Here is a 20082-nt window from a genome sequence, read left to right as displayed (position 1 = left end):
ACAAGGAGGTGGCCATATATATATACACTGTAAAAAAAAATTCCGTAAAATTACAGAAAATGTACTGGCAGTTTATTACCTGGATTTTTTCCGTTATTTTACAGAATGTTCCTTCATCAATTAAACAGATTTTTTCCATAAATTAACAAAAAAAACATTTTTTTACAGATTTTTTTCAATTAAATCACAGAGTTTTCCTTCATCAATTAAACAGATATTTTCTGTAAATTGACAAGTTTTTCTTTATTTAACAAAATGTCTCCTGTTATTTTACAGTGCTGTCATCACTTTTTCCTGTAAATTTACATAAAAATTTGCTATAGACAGTCAGTACAAGCCTTCCAACACTGATTTCAGTTCAATACAGATAAAGTTAACATCAACATCTTCCTTGCCAATTTATTCAACAACAGTCATTGAGCATCTAATTGGAAATACTTCCCATTTAGGTGCACTTTGCATGCTTACAGTTACTGACTGCAGTTCATTTGACAGTCCAGTTACCTGTCATAAATTGTCAATGTAACAATATGCTCTTCAGCATATGGTGGATATCATCAGTACACAAAAGAACACCATATCACCCAACCCATTCACCACTGGAAAGAAACTGCAGGAATGACATAACTTGGAGAGTGTATTTTTCTCCCTGTAGTATGTAACTGTAAATCTACAAAGTGTACCTATATACAGCACATTTGCCTGATAGATGGGTCGATGGGCACAGGGACATAGTAGGCATGTCTATTGATCTGGTAACTTGTAGCTCCTTTATGAAAAGCAAAAAAAAAACAGTTAAATTTAAAAAATGTGTAGGAGCAAGAATAGTATTAACACTTTTTTATATACTGCTAATATAGCTTACTGGGTGCTTATATCTCATGCAATAAATTTACTGAAACAAATTTGGCATGAGAACAATGCTGGTCAACGACTGTTATTCAAAACAGCATGTATTATAAGCCCTACATATAAAAACTCTACCTCCTGCATATTTAAAGTGTTGTGTCCAAAACAAACATGTATTTTTTTCCATTAACAATTCAACATTACAAAAATGTTGTAAACACCACAGAACTTAGGACTTCTCATCCTAACACTTCATTTCAAATTGTTAAATGAGTCCATTGTGCAGCATCTGAGGGCTCCAAATGCCTTAAAAATAAGATGGGGGAAAAAGGTAAATCAGCTTTCATCTTACACTAATTTATGGAATAACATGTAGGCATGTATTTTTACATTTTTATGTATTTCCATTTTTAAATATACACAATTAATTAATGCAAAACAGCAGAAAATATTACAGCTGTGCTCCAACTTTTTAGCTACAAATGTTTAGTTTGCCTCATCAGGAACACTTACACAACAGCAGAACTAAGCAGAAATATTAATGGGTACAAATATAACACTAAGAATAATTATCACTTTAAATCAACTGTTAACGTTAATACATTGCCACTTTACTGAAACTACTTCAACCAATATTTATAATGACTAAATTACTCACTTGCAGGCCTTTTTCACTCTAATCATATTTAAATGATATTTACTACAGTTCCACACATACTTAGTGTGTCTAACCAGATTAACCCTCTGGGCTAACGCAGATTTTAAGCACTGTACCAACACAGTACTGATGCTGATTTGCTGGCTGAGAGATAAAAAGGTGACGTGAGACATTTGAACTATATATAAAGTTTATATAGTTTAGACATATTATAAAATCTATAAAGAAGTGTGCAAAAATTGAGAATGCAATCACCATTGCAATTACAAAAAATTAAGCATGTAATAGCGAGTTTTCACTCAGTTCCGAGCTAGGGATCGCTGAACTCAAACTAAAAACGATATTGAGATTTGGCCTATGGGAGCAAATCAGGAAAATAAGATTTGCTGTCTTAAAATACTGCGTGCAAAAATGAATATAACAAAACTACTTATAGCCTAAATTTTGCGAGATTATATTTCAAATCTAAAATATTGCACATTTATTATCAACATAAAACAGTACATCCTCCAACAAATCTGTTGCGGGTATTTATTAACAAAAAAACAACTTAAAGTTAAATATTGTTGCTTAACGTTTTATTTGTATTACATTAATACTGTTTCAGCTTAGTTCTGCCATCCTATAAGCAGTTAAGCATCAGCTTAAACATTGCATTATAACAGAAAAATCTGCATGGTGCTTACCTTGTCCATTTAAATTTTGAATGGATTCTGAAAGTCACTGAGGTCCTTCAGGAATTTCAGAAGCTTAGGATTGATTTTGAAGTGCTTCTTGCACTTCGATTCAGCTTTTGAGCCACGTTCAGTGTTGATCCCCAGGAGACCCTACAGTGACAAGGAAAACTGATTTATTTTAATTATTTTTAAACACATCATGAGAAAAAAAATGTTCATGACAGAAACAAACACAAAAAGAGCACAAGCAAAATTGTTTGTTTTGATTCTCAAAATCGCCCTGAAGAACAAAATTATTTTACATTTTAAAAATGCTACAACTCCATACATCTCTAATAGGTGGCAATAATGTATTAAACATCGGCTTGAAGCCCAGCTACACGTGCACATGTATTGCTATGACAGAATCTGAAATTATAGCCCTTTAATTCAAATACAGCTTTGATAAGCCATGTCTCTGCATGTATCACAGTAAGAAGCAGTGAGGGTGACATGCAGGCAAAGTTGAGCTCATAGCCAAACTACACAAAGTGAAGCCCATGATTGATGAGCTTTTGGAACTACTGGCTGATTAAGAAGAGGCTCAGCAGCAGGCCCTCTTAACTGGTTCAGAATGACCCCCTGGACACATTACCGAGATCAGAGGACACAGGCTGCAAGACAATATGACCACTGAATAAGAATGGTAGTTGCTACCTGTGAGTGGAGTACCACCCAGACAGGTGCCAGCAGTACCAGTTCTTCTCCACCACAATAAACTGATCTGAAGCAGTCTCCAGTTTCAATGTTGCCCTTATCAGAGCCACTAAAACTTTTAAAGTCATCAGAAGTCATAACAAATGTATATTCAATATTCAAAGTAAAACACAAATGAACTCTGTCACTGAGGAAATGATTCACACGACTGAAAATGGCAAATGGTAAAATGATTAATGATATTTTCACTTTTACACATTTGACTTAATAGTTCTCTGAAACAAGATACAATACTTAGTCTGTACTTACCAATGACAATGATGCAAGGAGTGCTGGGTAGTTCTTTCTGGCCATCCTATAAAGACAACAGATGTCTTGAGTTTTGTGTCATTGTTTTAGTTTTATCCGATATTCAAATGAATAAATTATGTTATACTGTTGTAAAGAAACCAAAGTGAATTTGTACCAAATCAAAGTACCAAATTAAATTTGGTGCACAGTATATGAACATCCCAAAAGATTGCTGAAATCCTGATTCACATGGTGTGTAAGCATTCAAATGTAGATTTACCTTGTCTGCAACCAACAGGACAGTTGCTTCCTTGAAGTAACTTGTGAGGCATCTTAGCATTTCCAAAGGTCCTTGGTTCATCTTTTCACCAGCACTTGCTTCTCTTGTTCGAATGAAGTCTTTCACCACTTGGCCTTTTTAGAGCGCTCTTCTGCAAGGTTTACTTGGTTTCACAATCTCAAAACTGCACTGAACACAGACAGAACCTTATAATTCTAAGCTGTAAGTGTAAAGCCATCAACTATGTTAAACAATTTCAACTTCAAAACATTAGAAGGATGAAAAAAGAAAGAAACACTTACCGGCAGAGAATGCTTTAATCAGCCTGCGACACTGTATTGGCTTCAGGACACCTTCAAGATCTTCGGTTGTACCAAATTTAGGTCATCGATTTGGGAAACACCAATTTCTTGTAGTCTTTCAATCACTTTATCAAGGAGGTTCCCCACAAGCAATGGCAGAGCTCCACTGATTAAACCTTGGATGGCATCCATAGCGACATAACGATGCTTAAGTGGAAAAAAGATTTTGGCACCTCTATGGAAACATTTGTGAGGGACATACTCTGCAAGACCATCTAGCTTTGGACCTGTAATATTATTCATACTGTCCTTAATTTCATAGATTCCAAGGCTAGGAATAAGTTCAGCTACTTTTTCTCTCAGCATAAAAAACATTGTCTTGTCCTCTGTAATGACAATGGAGAGTATATGCCCTAACCTTAACTCTCCCACATTATAACGCAACACAACAAGCAGGCCATTTGAGTACAGTGCAGAGTACACAGACAGGACAAACACCAGCAAACACAAACATTCAGCTTGTGTGCCATGTCCATGCTTGGTAGTTTAAAGATTCTAGAGTGTTCTCTCCCCGTTCACCACAGTTTATTTTGCTTGTCAGGTCTTTTTTGAATATTTAAGGACAAATGAAAACATCAGACTGCCAGTCTTTGTTCCTATTTGTCCCGTTGGTGTTCTCTGACCTGAGGTAACTTAGCTAACGCTAGCTGATACTGCTGGATGAGCTGTATCTAGGGTTAGCTAGCTTGTTAGCTTTTAGTCTGCCCATTCTGGGGAACGTTTTTTCTCCTCGAATGTAAAAATGCACATGTTTTCAGTCTTTCATTGCAGCAAAGATTATCGGTGTCAAAACTACGTCGATATTTAGCTACCAAAGAAGCGACAGTAGCACTAACGCTAACACTAACGTTAGCCTGTCCAGAAAATCTGTGGCAAGTTTTAGACTACAGCTAACGCTAACCCACAGCCATCGTAGGTTAACGTTAATACGTTGTCTATATTAAATTCGCTAAATGGGATTATTTATCTTTGTGATACTAGCTGGTAGTCTTTTAGTTACAAGTTTACCTACGCGAACAAAAATGGATGATATTTACCACAGAGGTGCCACTGCAATAAAGAGGGTGAGAAGATGAAATTGTGTGTTGAGGAGAGAGCGACCGTTGGTCGCGTTCACACACTACGCACGCGCACAGTTTGAATTTACTGAAAAAGCTCCGTAATTATAAGATAATTGAATTCTTCAGTAAAAAAGCACAGGAATTATTACTGTTAAATTACGCCTATTTTTTACAGTGTATATATATATATATATATATATATATATATATATACACACATAGATGTATATTATAAATATTTGATGTTGAAAATGGCCTGTGCAAATGTTATAATGTCAAAAGTTGCACAAAAGTGCAATATTTAGGTTTAGGTTGTTTCCTGTAGAGAATAAATTATTCTCACTTCAATTATTTCTTTCAAATCTACAAATGAATGTCATATAATAACGATGAAATATGTTCATATGAAATAATGTAATAACTGCCAAAGGAATATACAGAAGTACAGCCCATGAGCTGTGAAGAGCAGAGATAGAGAGGCCTTCAGACAGACTGCTACTTCACAGAGCTGCTTTAAGTCTGGATGAGGATCAGGCTCAGTTTGGCAGATCTAAAGGTGCAGATTTACACCTCAAAGGGTGTACAGTCGGAGTGTGAAAGGAGCCGAGGGCGGAACAGGGCTGGAGCTTTTTACCCCTGAGTGCTGTCGTTTTGTTTGATTCCGTTCACAGTCCATTCGGCTCCATCTGCGCCGCCGCTGTTCCGGTTAATTCAGCAGAACGTGTGATCTAGGTCCTCATGGATGGTGCTTTAGGTGATCTGATTTGATAAGCAGGCGCCTGCTATGCGTGTTCGTCCAGCCCTGATTGGAGTGGACTGGATTTGTGGAGAGATTGGACACTCTGCGGTGGTGAATTCTCTGCGGGCAGCGCAAAGGTTCGGGAAACTCATGCATTATGTACCAGACTAAACAAATGTGTCGAATGCAATATCACACTGGGTAATTTCCCCTGGGCCGAGCTGGAGAGGTGACTGGGGGCCTTTAAAGGTGTGATAAGTAATATCTTGACTTTGGGTGAGACTCACTGTTTGTCGCGAGCCTGGTCATCACAGCACTGTGGTAGGAAATGGCCTGACCGCTTTCACACCTAACGTGTGCATCTACGACCTACGGCTACTACTGCCATTTTAATCTTCATACTATAAACAGAAGTTTGAAGACGTCACACAGAGTCTTGGTCTCGTGGATGGCTGTGGCATCATCACTACACCAAGTGTGGTGTTTATTTGCCCAGTTTATTTGACTGTTTGATCAAATTTTGACGTTATTTTTCTCCTGTAGCATCTAAACTTCACTGGGTCCACTGCCGAGAACTTTTTTGTCAAATAATAAAACCATTAATATCGACTAATACCAGTATCTAACTCAGGCATGCATTGACGAGACAATGTATTGCTCCTCTTGTATTTCTCAAAAATAATATCTCAGTCATTTGTAATCCCAGGACATGGAGAGCGAGTTGAGGCGATTCAGTGCATGTCTCTTTTCTTTTTCAAATGTTCCCAAAAGACTTCAGTGCTGTTGAAGCCTTTTCAAGCTGTAGTTGTTTTACTTTTTACTCCTGTAGTAATACTATAGATCTTCTGTGTAATGTTCTGTAGAAATCTGTGCAGTATTACTATAGATTATCTGTAGAAATCCTGTTACAATTCTGTAAAAATTCCTTCATATATTTTTGTATAATTTCTGTTTCTGTTGAGTTTCTGTTGAAATAGTATTAGCACAGATCCTGTGTGTGAATTCTGTAGAATTGTAGAAACCTGTAGCTGTCCTATAACTCTTCTGTAGAAATACTGCAGAATGTCTGTAAAAAATCCCATATTATTATGTATCTACTGTAGACTTTCTGCAGAATGATTGTAGAAATTCTGTAGAATTGTAGAATAGATAGTTTTTCTATAGGTCTTCTGTAGATTTTTATATTTTTACTCATATGCCAAAAATTCCTGTTATATTTTTGAATAGCCATTTTTCTAGTGTGTACCCTCATTTATTCCTTCTAATTTTGCCCTGGAATGCTCGGAAGCTCCTTTCCAACAGATAGAGAGGACTTTTTCCTCTCTTTCTGGCGGCAGTGTGTCAAAACTTTGACTTAATATCTTGAAATGATGGCTTAGTTTCTCAAAATATTTACTTACTATCCCAGAATAATTACCTACTTTTTGAACTATAGTGATGCACTACAGAAAAAGAAGCCACTGTTTTGAGAAATGGCAATATTTTGATGAAACAAGCCTTGATCTTCTCATACAAAGACAATATTTTCTTCATTTAGATATTTCAAGGCGCTACATCAATATTTTGATTGTAAAAAGTCCTTATTTTTGTAAAATACTGAGGCCAGAACAGAAAAAACGGAAAAGGGGGGGGGGTAAACTGTCGGTTTTCCCTCCTCTGTGCGGTGGGAACGAACTTCCATAGGCAAAAAAATAGACAAACCACAGGAGAAACGCAGGACACGAGCCCTTTAAACCCCCCTGAGCGCTGATTGGTCGGTGGGCGGGGCCCGGAGCGGCGAGTCTCGGCTGCGCTCGCTCTTTATTGTCAGTGTGTCGCGAGGACGGACGGAGCGCGGGCTGGAAGCTGCGCGCGCCCTGCACTGCACTGCAACTGCGCTCGCGGACGGAACGCTCGCGAGCAGGTTCGGGTCGGTTAACGGAGAACGCGGACCGCAGATCTCGCGCCGAAGCGGAGGGTCTGCTCGTTGACACGGACAGTGATACCGGACCGCGGAGTTCGCCGTTTGTTTTTGAAAAATAACTGAGTCTCGCGCGGCGGTTATTTTTTGAACAGCCGTTGGAAAAGTGAGGAAGCCCAACGGTCGCCTCTCCTCAGGATTACCGCGGCGCGGACGGAGGAAACCGCCGTAAAAGCCCTCGGAACCGGAGGATACCGTTGTTTTGGGGGTTGCGGTGCTCTGGCGGCGCTGTGTGCGGTGAGTTCCAGCCGGCTGAAGCCACTTTAGTGACGGCTGTAGCGGCGGACGGAGAGCAGATTTCCCGACAGGAACGCTTGTCTGTTCTCCGAGGATTATCCGGGGTTTCCGTCGGATTGGACTCTTTCTAAGCGGAGTAAAAGTGAGCATTGTGGCGGGATTAATCCGGTACTTGTGCGGAGCTGCATGTAATCGGCAATTTATGGTGAGTACGCGGCTTTTTTTCTAGACGTTTTACCTTCATACACGCACGAAGCCGGAGTCCGCTCTTCTTCGGATTACCCCGTTCCACCTTAAACGGCGCAGCGGTTACATGTAAGGGCTGTCATGTTTAAGGTGGACCGGGAGAATTCCAATAGGAACCCAACTTCTCTCTTATGTAGATGCTGAGTTCGTACATTCACACTTGTCTCGCGCGCGCGCGCGCGCTCACACACCGAGCGCGACCACCACGCGTGCGCGCGCTCTGTGGTGGGTGAGCGGGGGTGCAGGTGCGCGAGCGGAGAACCAGCTCAGCGCGAGACGAGTCGGTCGCGTAATGGATAAATGGCAGGACGCAGGATGACCGTGGCGGCAGCGCGTGCCGTTCCGTTCCGCATCGGTTTATAATGCGCCGCGCGTTTGTCCTCGCGCGGCCTCTGCGCGCGGGGATTATCAGAGCGGCTCCGTCTGCGCGCGCCATACGCGGCTGTGAGCGGCTTCACATCCGAGAACCGACACTTTACCCCCTTTACCTGTAACAGAAGAAGAACCCTTTATGGTCTTCAAAAAGGTTCTGTATGGAACTCGACACAACACGTTCTTGATCAAATCAAAGAACTCCTTATTTATGCAGAGGGTTCTTTAAGTGTTCATGGTGCTTAAAAGGTTCTTTGCATCGTTAAATGGTTCTTCAGATTGATATTGTACATGGTTCTGCATGGAACCTTTTTGAAAATGGTTCTGTATAGCGCCAAGAAGGGTTCTTCTATCTGTACAAGCTTGACATTGCAACAATAGAAGAACCCTTTTTGGTGCTAGGTAGGACAACACATTCTCCATCAGTCTGGAGAGCCATTTCATGATGCTTAGAACCCTTTCATCACGCAAATCAGTGTTTATGGTTCTATATAGAACCGTTTTCTGCACCGAAGAACTTTTTAAAGAGCGTAGTATTTGAGTATTAGATACTTTTTGTATTGGAGTACTTTGTATTTGAGTATTAAGTACTACGCCCTTATTAGAGCGCTGTGTGTGAAGTGTGCGCTTGTTCAGGTGCTTCATGCTACACATGTTCTAAGTGTGTGTTGCACATTCTTGTCGGGTTGCGTTATCAGATGCTACGCTAGCGTTCTCCTCTTCTCTGAAGCATTCTGAGATATGAGGTTCTGTCTGTGATGACGGAATGTGTGAGGTGTGGAACGCCTTGCTGGGTCATTTCCCTCAGACTCAGAGAGACAGGCTGGTTTTAAGGGTCACCTGCTGTGGGGTTCTTGAAGACATGCGTTGTGCAGCACGTCTACCGGACACTTATTTGTCCACTGCTCATTTACTATGCAGTAATTTGATTACTGCACATCTACTGTGGGCTTATTTGACTACTATGCACCTGCCATTCACTTACTTGACTACTACACACTTATTTGACTACTACATATCTCCAATGCTCGTGTTTGACTACTACATATCTCTAATGCTCATGTTTGACTACTACATATCTCTAATGCTCGTGTTTGACTACTACATATCTCTAATGCTCTTATTTGACTACTACATATCTCTAATGCTCATGTTTGACTACTACATATCTCTAATGCTCGTGTTTGACTACTACATATCTCTAATGCTCGTGTTTGACTACTATATATCTCTAATGCTCGTGTTTGACTACTACATATCTCTAATGCTCGTGTTTGACTACTACATATCTCTAATGCTCGTGTTTGACTACTACATATCTCTAATGCTCTTGTTTGACTACTATATATCTCTAATGCTCTTGTTTGACTACTACATATCTCTAATGCTCGTGTTTGACTACTACATATCTCTAATGCTCTTGTTTGACTACTATATATCTCTAATGCTCTTATTTGACTACTACATATCTCTAATGCTCTTGTTTGACTACTATATATCTCTAATGCTCTTATTTGACTACTATATATCTCTAATGCTCTTATTTGACTACTACATATCTCTAATGCTCTTGTTTGATGAGTGAATTTTCTACTACTACCTGTTTCACTTCTAGGTGTTTAATACACACTTCTACAAATCTACAATACATGTATCTGTCCACCGCAAACCCAGCGGACTTTTAATAGACTAGCGCATATTTACTATGCATTTATCTACTACTGCGAACTGCATTCGTTTGATTGCTGTGCACCAATTATGGCTTTATTTGTTCAGTGTAGCTGTCAAGCACTAGGACTGAAAGATTGATCTGATTTTATATCTACAGAGTTTTGAAAGTTTTCACGTCGCAAGAGACAGACGTCTTAAGTTTTGAGTGGGGATATGAAACCTGATGAGGAGGAGCTCGTCAATTGATTGTAGATGAGTTGGACCAACCAGAAGCAACCAAACACCAGTGTTCTGTGTACGTGGTGGTCCATATGTTCAAGCCTCAAGTGGATTTTTTGGCCGTGATCACAGGCTTGTCTCCTTCGTTTATTAAGGGCGTTCGCCGTTTGAGCACTGAGTGAAAAAGTCCCGTTGGATGTTTTCACTTTAACTCTGAGCGTGGACCTTTGTGCCTGTTCAGGTTACATGTATTATACATTCTGCACCTGAATGCCACCCATTTGCAATGCAAAGAACCAAGTTTATGACATGGAGTATAATGATATATGTTAAGTTAGTAGAACCTGCTACCATGTTCTCGACATAGACACACAGTACAGTATACAGGCACTCTTTGTCTGTTATTTGGTGGATATTGTGGCTGCAGAGTTGTGTTCCTGGCACTATATATATGTAGATTTCGGACACAGCCCCTGACTCTGTATCCCAGATTTTTGCCTTAAATTAATGTGTAACCGGCTCATGACCCCCAGCAGAGTTCCTCCTCTCGAGCCCCTCTGAGACAGCACCTGTCGAGCAGTAATGCTCGCTCACCGTTCTGCTGAATAAAACATCTCGTGATGCATGAGCACAGGGGGCCTTCCGTGACCCGCTGAGCTAACTGGCCCAGTATTAGCTGTGTGCTCAACAAACAGGGTGTCTTGCATAACGCTGGCCTTAACTCAGCCCGTGTGCCTGTGTTAGAGGAGGAGATACGGCGTGAGTTAATATGAAGGTCACTCAGTTACCTTTTTCCTATCTTGTCCCTTGTCGGTCTCACGGTTTTAATACTCCTCCCCTCATACACTTCAGTTTCGCCAGTGACTCTGCCCTGAGCATTGTCGTGAGGATGGCCTACACGTTGGCTTTTTCTGGCCATCGGAGAGAAACATCACTGAACTTCCAGCCAAGCAGGATCTGGAGTTTAAACATGTGTAGACCAAGAAAGGAGAAGTGTGACGCTGTCGTTTTCCTTAGGTAATGTCAGTCATATTGCTAGTGCTAGTAAGGTGCCGTATTTGTTCCTCTAGTTGTGAACTGTAGACACTATTTCTACCACGTTAGAGCTAATATTAATGCTAGGCGAGTTAATGTTAGTCTTTCCATGGTTGTGTTGAGATGTTAACCCCAAAAGAGAGAGGAAAAGGGGGGTGTCCCAAAAGATGGTGTTTGTAATATTCTTCAGGAAGCTTCGTACTAAGATCTAGAGCAAAAGTATCTATTTCAAGGACAAAAATGTGAAGTCAGTTTGGAAATAAATCCACAGACCAAGTTCTGAAGTTAATAATAATAATAATAATACTTTTATTTTATAAAGCGCCTTTCAAGAGACCCAAGGACACTGTACAATACAAAAAAAGTAAAACAGAAATTCATTAAGATTTATAACAATATATAAAATAAACTAAGAAAAAGAAAAAAAATATATAAAATAACAACAATAAAAATAAAACAATAATAAAAGACTTAGCTAAAATAAATAGAAGTTCGAGAGAAATTCTCACTCAAATGCTAGCTGGAAGAGATAGGTTTTAAGACCGGCTTTAAAACATGATAGAGATGATGATGTACGGAGCTGTAGTGGAAGCCCATTCCAGAGTTTTGGGCCAGCAACACCAAACGCTCTATCACCTAGAGTACGGAATTTTGTAGAAGGCACAATTAGGAGATGAGAGTAAGAGGAGCGTAAAGTGCGAGTTGGAACATACATCTGAAGTAGATGTAGATGAAGTAGATCTGAAGTTAAGTGATACTTAAGTGAGAGAGTTGTCCAGTTATGTAGGGCAAGATTTCAACCACTACCCCTTGTAACTCATATTGAAGGGGTTAGGGAGACGCTCAGAAACAAGGCCTAGGGGTGAAAAGAAGAAATGGGACTGGGCCCAAGTTTACTATATGATCACTCAGCAGTTCAGCAGCGTGTGATGGTTAAGCTCAACCTAGCTGCTGATATCCGAATGAAAGGAGGTCAGCTGGTCTCCCTAAGCTTTTATTGATGGCTAGCCACATTAGCACCTTTTGAGTGAAGTGTTCCAAGTTTATGGAAATTGTCCTATTAATGCTGCAAGACGGGGAATGAGTAGGACAGCTAAAATCGAAGGCAGTGATTGAATTTCCTGAGGTGAACATCTTTTTTCAGGATTTTCCTGCCTCTCTGGCAGCTATTGATGGATAGTTTAATTTTAGGAGGATATTATTAAAGAAGCTTCATTTGAATAGAGAGATAAATTCTCCGATTGATTGATTGATAGGCCTGGGGCGGATTCCACGCTTACTCTTCCCTTATTAAACTCCGAGCTGTAACTGGGGCAGAACGAGACGACTTCTCTCATGAATATCATTTATGGTGGTAAAACTCTAATTTCCTGCACTGCGTATTAATCTGGGTTTTTTTCCCCCTCGCTTTAATATTGAACCCCCCCTCCCCCCCCCCCCATAGACTCACAGAGACGTATCAATGAACCTGGCGGAGTGAGAAAATGTGCTTGTTCAAAAATAGCAGAATATCGTACATCCGAAATCAATAAGCACAGTGAGGGGGAAAATAACAGTGCTACCGTGTGCTGGCCCCAAAGCTGCTCATTGTTTTTCAATTCCGCGGCAGCTGGCCGCGATAAATAAAATCCGTTTTCTGGCCGCTTTTGGAGAGAACCTCACCAAGGTCAAACACAAGGCCCTCTTATCTGCTTGCTCCGCCTGGACCCCTCCACTGGATGGATGGATTGGGATGTGGTCCTTGAACCGATCGCTCTGAAGGGGGCTATCAGTGGGTCATTAAGTTCAGTGCCAGTCAGCCCTCACTCTGCCTCACAATGCACTAGGCCTCTACCTGAGAAGGACTGTAATCAGTTTAAAGCTCTATGTCTTAATATTTTAGCTCAAATGTTTCAGTATCACACCTCCTCGTGTTTTCTGCTCGGTGTATTTTTTACCCCGTTTAAAAACGCAGCCTTTTTTCATGAAAATGAGACCAATAGACGTTTTGCAAGCCATCCAGGCTGTTACAGTTGCATTAACAGATGCTAAGTTAATCGTTTTTGCTCTTTCTTCTGTAAAGTTTTTATAGTTCTGAGATACGAGGTTTTATAACAGTGGAATGCATGAAGTGCTGAGGGCCTTCCAGGGTCATTTCCAGTGAACTGTGCTATTTAAAGTGTAATAAAACATCTTTCACTTATAAGTCATATATTACTAGCTGGGGGGTTGGTGACATGCTGTCCTGACCAGTGTAGAGCCTGTCCAGACATGTCTGTACCTACTGCTGGACTGGAGAGCAGTATTTACTTGGTGACACTGCACTGCAGGTTGTTCCTATAGGAGCTCTACTGGTAGAAAGAGGCCTCTTTTTCGGACACAGATCAGGCCGGGTCCTGAACTAAATTACTCCGTCTACAGGGATTCTCCACCCAGAGTTGAAAGTGTGTCAGGGAAGATAAGTAGGAGGAATCTCCCCGAGAGTTTTTGAGGGTCAGCTGAACTTGAGCAGCGCTGACAAGAAAGCGTTTAATGTTGACCTTGTCCTGAAGGCTGTTTTCCATTGTGTTACTCTGAACCTACTTGCCACCGTTTCTCCCATCGGAGCAGCCAGTTCCGTTTGCCCTGGGAAGCTTTAGATGGAAGTGGATTTGGCTAAACCTATAGTCAATTAAAAGTATCGTTACTTAATTAAACGAAATCATGATTCAAGTAACAGTAAAAGTAGCCGAGCAAAAAACACTGGCAGGAGAGCTGCATCCGGCATTAATCAGCGTAGAAACCGAAGTTTGTTAGGCTCTATTGTTCTCTTTTTGGATCACACTGGTCTAAAATAAAAGGCTAAAGCTCCAATGTGAGAGGTGTGAGCAACAGTAGATCAGTCTGGGAGCTGAACCAGCACCACAGAATGAAATTAAACCCAAACCGGAGAATTAGGAGCTCAGTTTGAATGAGCAGAGAAGTAGAAAACCTGAGTGTTTTTGAGAAGTTTCTACCCACCTTTGGACTTTTGATTAGCTGGCTTCACTTTTTTTTTCAAGCCTATAATAAATGGTTCTTAAGAAGTCCTTTCATGTAGGGGGTTAAGAGGGGAGAGAATGGCTCCCAGCTGGGTCTCTCTGCTCTGCTGAAGTCAGTTGGAGTTTGTGGCCGGCAGGAGATAATCAGCTAGGTATATTGTCAGCATGTGAAAGGGTCTTAATGGCTAGCAGGCCTGTTTTAGTACACTTAGTTTTTCCGTTATGCAGAAATGGTGATTTTCTTTGCTTTTATGAAATGAGTTTGATGTAAAACCTACAAAACCAGCCACCACATCACATACACGCACATCCTTCTGTTAGCTGACGGCAGTTTATCTCCGCTGAAGTTATAAGGAGGGTTTCAGCCTAATTTATAAGCGGCATATCAGAGTGCGGCCAGCGTAGGACACGGTCCCTTTAACTTAAGTCTCGCAGACGAATGCTCAAAGGCTGCATGGGCTTGTTTAAAAAGTTTTAAAAGATCTCGCCCATGAAACGCACACAGGCGGCTGATTCTCTGTGGTTAAACAGAAGCTGGGCGAGAGAGCAGAGCGAGCGAGAGAGAAACAGCTCTGCTGGTTGCGAAAGTGGCAGTAAATGGATTACAGCTCTGCTCTCTCGGCCCCCCTGCAGAGCTCCTCCTGTAAGCGTGACACGGCGAGGCAGTGCCATTGTTCGGGAAGTGTTATTATTATTTCTGTGCCCCTGCTAATTCTGCACACCCCCTCCCACCACCACATGCCCCCCCCCACCTTTCCACACAGCTCGGCCCTGGAGCCATGGGTACAATGCCAGCCGTGCCTGCAGCATCTGTTAACACGCTGCACCTGCACCAGGAACTGTTTGATTTTTCCCTCTTTATGGCTTTCCTCATTCTCCCATCACCACATAAAAGACCATGAGTGTGTGCACATCTGTGTGTGTGTGTGTGAGCTTTTGTGTGTATGCGTGTGTTTGTATATTCAGCTCAACTCAATTCAAATTTATTTGTAAAGCGCTTTTTGTCTGCAGCTTTACAAATCCGGGCCCCAAACGAGCAAGCCAAGGGCGACAGTGGCAAAAAGGGGGTCAACACCGGATAACAAAACAATAATACAAGAGCAACACGAATTAGAAATGAAGAACATACAGTAGAAAAGAAAGGAGAAACGTCATTGGACAGCAGTATTCAAGTAAACCAACGACAGCCGATCAAAGAAGTACGTCTGAACGGAGCCTTCGTGGCGGTTTGTGTGGTTCTTCGGGGGAAGATTGATTAGAATTGTCGCAGTGACGTCCTAAGGAGGGAAGCAGATGGCAGCAGCTGGTGTGTGTTGGCGTTTTGGTGTAGTGAGGTCGTGCCGCATTTCAAACGACAGTCTGAGCTTTGTAGTTTTGTGCTGAAGCTATGAGGTTAATGAAGCTAAGAAGTGATGGAAGCTCGTGCACCAATTAGCCTTGCCATTACATGCCTGACATTAAAAAAGCAGCGTTGAGTTGTTGAGTAATCTCTAGTAGACTTGTTTGGGCACTTCATGCATACGTTGTCTTCTATAAACAAGGGCAAGAGTCAAGCTTCTAGATGGCGGCTGATACCGCCTGTAGACATGTGATGCACTTTTCTACGTTTGACACCACTGACACCCTGCTGCTTTTACAGGTCATGATCTGTCAGAGTTTATCAGTGGAGTTTTGGTGGTTATCAGTGCTCAGTTGCTTTGTTTTCATGCTCATTTGAATGGTTTAGTTTAAGTCAACCTGAATGGGAGGTAACATTCATTCCCTCTGTACTGTAACATGGACATGAAGTTGAATTTCAGGTTGAATTCAGTGATGATGTGAGGAGAAACGCTACTGAATTACGGCCCTTTTTAAGACGTACAGGCTGTATGATTACCATGCTTTCCGTTGCTCATAGTCCTGTACACTTTAGGCTCTTCTCGATGAGAGCTCCTCGTTTGACTACGCTGTGCTTCTGTGGCTCTAGAACCTCTGGAAAAGATGACAGAAGGAAACCTAACCTGCAGGTAGAAAAGATCCAGCTGGCAGTGATGGGTAATCCACAGGTCACGGTTAATTTACAGGTTAATTACGGCGCTAGCAGCCGTATTTCTATGGTGATACCGTTCATCACGTCTGCCATGCGTGGCAATTTACGTGTGCAAACAAGATAATTGCCTGGGTTTTTTTTTAACATTACGCCGATGTTCACCCTAGCACCCCTTTTTATCTGAGTTACTACCTCATTTGTTTAATGTACACAGATGAGTCCAGTTCATACCTGCTTTATGATGACGGGCAGAAACGCTGCCGCTCAGAAGCCCATCAAACTGTCCACAAGCAGCCGTGTGTGTGTGTGTGTGTGTGTGTGTGTGTGTGTGTGTGTGTGTGTGTGTGGTGAGCTGCAGATTAAATGGCATATGAGTTAAACTCCACTTGTGACGAGCAATAAGACACACGGGCGGCTTTATGGCTAATGGACCGAGAGGGGAGAGAGAGCGCGGGCGAGCCTCATTTGAAGGACAGATTGCTCTCTCTATCTCTCAAAACAAACGCTTGGGTAACCGGCGTTCTGTCCTCATTGATTTACTGGTTGTGACTGTCTTGCATGCTGGGAAGCCGTCCCAGCTGGCTGCCATTGATCCGGCGTAGCTGCCCGCAAGGCCCACTCCGTGCTAATCTTACGGACGGCATTGTGGGAAATATTAGTCTGTTGATCATTTCCTCATAATGCACTAGTATGACCACACAGTTTCACTTAGTCTTATGGGAAATGCCGGACCGTGACGACACAGCTTAATGGGAATTTAACATTTGGCTCAGCTGAAGCCACACAGAAATATGGGAAACATTCGGCTGTGGCTAAAAGGCATTATGGGAAATGAATGTTCACCTTGACCACGACCTGGTTTTGTTACGGGAAGTGCAGGCAAGGCCGTTCAGTCCGAGATGTGTGATGATAAATAGTAGCTCACATATGCCGTCCTTTGAATTGTTATCGCTCAATTTTGACACGTATACCTGGCTACCACAAAACACTTAACGAGAGCGTGGCATGGCCGAGGTTGTCGAGGAGCGACTGAGAAGTTTAAGGTGCAGCTGTTCTGCTAGCCTAGTTACTAGTGAGGGCCAGAAACAACGCCTAAATATTTCTGCATTTTCTGGTTTACCTCAGAAAGGCAACTTGTTAGCACATCATCTGCCAAGGAGAAAAGACCTTGTGTAGATTGATTTCCTCTGGCTGTCTAATGTTGTCCCGTCTAGCTTTAGCTCTTTACATCTAGTGTTAGTTTTAGTGTTATGTCTGGCGTCAGCTCTGCTGATAGATGAGGTTAGTTAGCTCATCTGAAGGATGTTTTAACCCGTCCTATTGCCAAAGACCCTAACTTAATGACTCCTATTCCGGCTTGTTCTGTGGAGAATTTGTGTGCGGTGGGTAAAACAATGAGACCCGCTTGCCTCATTTGGACCAGAGCTCTTGATGTTTGTCTGTCCTTCTTCTGAGTTCTTTGACTGTCATTTCAGACGAGTTCATCTCTTCCTGCCTGCCGCTCTTTCCTCCAGTTCTGCAAGAGATTTCGCCAGTGTTTCATCACTAGCACTCTCCAGTGGAGCCAGCATTGCAGCCTAAAGTTGAGAAAGTAGGCTTGGGCGATTGCGATCGCCTGCCTTTCATCGTTCGTTGTGATTGTTCTGCCCTGATCCGATTCAAACAGCGACTTCGTTTAGGCATTCCGCTCGGGCCTCGGGATCCTGTTCGGGATCATCGTCAAGCAGAGGCCACGGCTGATTCTTAAATTACAACAAATTCCTCCTTACAGGCAACAGCGTTTGTTGTTTCAACACTCTGACCTTTTCAGCAGGACACATTACATCCTTAAAACTGCACAGCACAAACCAGATTATGTCCACTGTGCTCTCAGTCAGCTGAACCATTGCTTCTCCAATTTATCATGACCTTTGGTTTTTGCTCTGTATTGGATAAAACAAATAAGTTGAATGACCATTGAGCCATTGGAAATATAGCCATGCTTTATATATAAAGCACAGGTCCTGGAATTCTCCCTGCTTTAGTCAGTAATGAGGTTTCTCTGCATAACTGTGGCTTCCAGACGTTATTTATTAGCGTCATATTGAACTAAGTGAACAAGTGTGCGCTGTTCTGCTGCAGGGTGTTAAGGCCAGAGTGTCTCGCAGTGAAAAGCTATAGACTGTGACCTGTTTATGGCACTGCTGCTTCCTTTACTGCCAGGAACAATGAGCTTTGACACACACCGCGGTGCAAAGTTTACTGCATTTAATTGCGCTCTCGGACACGGCCGGAGAAACTACTGCAGGGTCACTTTGCTCTTTCCTTTTTCACAGCTCATTCAGACCCACACAGCTGAAGGTTTGTGTGCGGATGTGTTACGACTGCACAGTCTATGTAGTGCCGGACAGCTTTGATAAAACTCTGTGTCAAGTATCGTGTAATGTCATTGTTTCAGATTTGCTATAAGTCAGCACTTATTAAGTTAACGCATTAGCATTAATTAAAGAGCCCATTTTCTAGGTGCTGCTGCTCTGCTACCCCTAAAAATTACGTGTTTTCGTTGGACTGTTTTGTGGTTTTCTTGTCTTACAACTACACCAAAAGATTATGGTAATGTTATGGTAAACATTCACAGGACTGTCATCAAAACTCATCACAAGAAAGTTAATCAGCTACCACTTTTTTGTCTGAAATGAATCGAGCTCATTTGTGAGGACTGTGTTAACTGCAATTTGAGTTGATCAGCTACAAATTCCACTGCAAATAGCAATCAAAGGGGTCCAAGCACGACATGCCGTTTTGAAGCTAGCAGAACACAAACGATGGGCAAAGTGGTCTTAGAAGTGGGGTCCCAAAAGACGTCTGACAAATTTAATTTTTTACACATTGAAGTTTTGACATGGGAGGGAAGAGATGTTTAACAGATGAGTTGGAATACCTGGCAACCAGTGCATGACTTGTGTTTGCATAGCTGTTGAACTCACTGAATTGAATAATTCTGCTGGAATCGCCCCAGAATCATAGTTTACGGAATTTCCATAAAAGCCAATGTTTTTTTTTTCCTTTTTGCCTGGAAACAGTGCCACTCTACTTGTCACCTTTGTCGCTGCTCATGAGTTTTCATGTCTGAAAATAAACTGAAGCAGCCATTGTGATACTGCAGTTAATTATGTTTTCATTAACTGTTCAAACTGAAATTCAGTCAAATCAATAACAGAATGCTTGTATAGATCATGATATTATATATCAGCTATAATAAGCCTATGAGCAGTTTAACCAGTCAGTGGTTTTTCTGTGCGCTGTGAACATCGTGGCTCCAGATGAGTGTTTATGTGGTTGTTTTTGGTTTGTGGTTGTTTGTTGATGAGGTATTTGTTTAATCCAACGAAAGTCCATTTCAGTCAAAATGATGTTGGATCATTTTTAACCGTGTCACATTACTAATTCTACATACGCTGCAGTCACAATATGTAGCAATATGATTGCAAAAGGCTATTTTGTCCATGTTGGGATGCTCTAAACTCTGCAACAAGGCAACAAGCGAAAGGCAACAAGGCCAATTCCGATGACTGAGATGGGGGGTGACATATGCACACAATGCACACACACAGTTGGTATTAGCTCTGCCTCACTGATGCTCTTTCCCAATCCTGGTCACTGTGTTGTAATGGAATTTCCACTGGCTGGTGAAACAATGGGTCCAGACTGAGTTATGGATG

At 41.8% G+C, this 20082-nt stretch overlaps 1 protein-coding gene and 1 long non-coding RNA gene across 3 annotated transcripts in view; one reads left to right on the top strand and one right to left on the bottom strand.

Moving 5' to 3' along the window:
* Nucleotides 1-825: 825 nt before the first annotated feature.
* On the bottom strand, nt 826-4654 carry LOC119261885. 2 transcript variants are annotated; one of them, XR_005129242.1, is made up of 5 exons: nt 3754-4654; nt 3452-3640; nt 3190-3235; nt 2194-2334; nt 826-1155 (listed from the first exon to the last, which is right to left on the bottom strand). It is a non-coding gene; the product is annotated as an uncharacterized LOC119261885 (long non-coding RNA). The 2 variants fall into 2 exon arrangements; XR_005129243.1 differs by having other exon boundaries at nt 3452-3635.
* Nucleotides 4655-7431: 2777 nt separating this feature from the next.
* The window catches only part of fam222a (family with sequence similarity 222 member A), a 98446-nt gene continuing 85795 nt past the window's right edge, over nt 7432-20082 (top strand). Inside the window, exon 1 of the mRNA XM_017709309.2 lies at nt 7432-8015. The gene's annotated coding sequence lies outside the window, so the exon portion shown is untranslated. The remainder of the gene's footprint in view (nt 8016-20082) is intronic.

Source organism: Pygocentrus nattereri, chromosome 20, assembly GCF_015220715.1.
Source record: "Pygocentrus nattereri isolate fPygNat1 chromosome 20, fPygNat1.pri, whole genome shotgun sequence".
Lineage (NCBI taxonomy): Eukaryota > Metazoa > Chordata > Actinopteri > Characiformes > Serrasalmidae > Pygocentrus > Pygocentrus nattereri.
The sequence above is the reverse complement of the archived record's forward strand: the minus strand, read 5'-3'. Positions and strand labels throughout refer to the sequence as shown.